This window comes from Cyprinodon variegatus, unplaced genomic scaffold, assembly GCF_000732505.1.
Source record: "Cyprinodon variegatus isolate N-32 unplaced genomic scaffold, C_variegatus-1.0 Scaffold210, whole genome shotgun sequence".
Lineage (NCBI taxonomy): Eukaryota > Metazoa > Chordata > Actinopteri > Cyprinodontiformes > Cyprinodontidae > Cyprinodon > Cyprinodon variegatus.
The window spans coordinates 879,855-880,457 of record NW_015150663.1 but is presented as its reverse complement, the minus strand read 5'-3'; the positions used below and the strand labels follow the sequence as shown (position 1 = coordinate 880,457).

At 38.1% G+C, this 603-nt stretch overlaps 1 protein-coding gene across 1 annotated transcript in view; it reads right to left on the bottom strand.

The window, feature by feature from the left end:
• LOC107088204 (protocadherin alpha-8-like) overlaps positions 1-603 on the bottom strand; it is a 3,283-nt gene that overhangs the window by 870 nt on the left and 1,810 nt on the right. The window lies entirely within an intron of this gene.

The window sequence follows — 603 nt, the reverse complement described above, 5'->3', positions numbered from 1 at the left end:
TGTCTGTCTGTCTAGCTATGCCTGTCTGTCTGTCTTGAAATCTCCCACTCTGATTTATGTAATATCAAACATAATCTTTTAAATAAAGTTTCTCTGCTGTTTTTTCCTAATGGACGGAAAGGAAATGATTAGGACATTTCTATAAAATACTCTTACCTCTTCAGATGTTCTCCTCCTGTCAGGTAGCACAAGTGTGTTGGCATGACTTCCAGGTACTATGGTAGATCCAATGCTCATTCTGGGTCCAACTAACATATAACGTTTATCTCCTGATCTGTATTGGATACTGTGGCATAGTGTCCCATCATAATTTGTCTCTTGGAGATATTTTGAAGAATAGTCAGTGGATTTGGAGCACTGCATTACAATAAGCACAATGATACTTATGATAAACAGAACAGAAACTGCACCCAAAGTGATCATCAGGTAAAAAATCACATGGTTATCCTCATCGTCCTTTGGTTTAAATTTGAAATCTGAAGCTGCAAAAGCTTCTTTTGGCTCCACAAGCTTGATATTGAGAGTAGCTGTTGCTGAGAGAGAAACATTGCCATTGTCTTTGACCATTATGACCAGTTTATGCTCAGCTTCATCTGTCTCTGT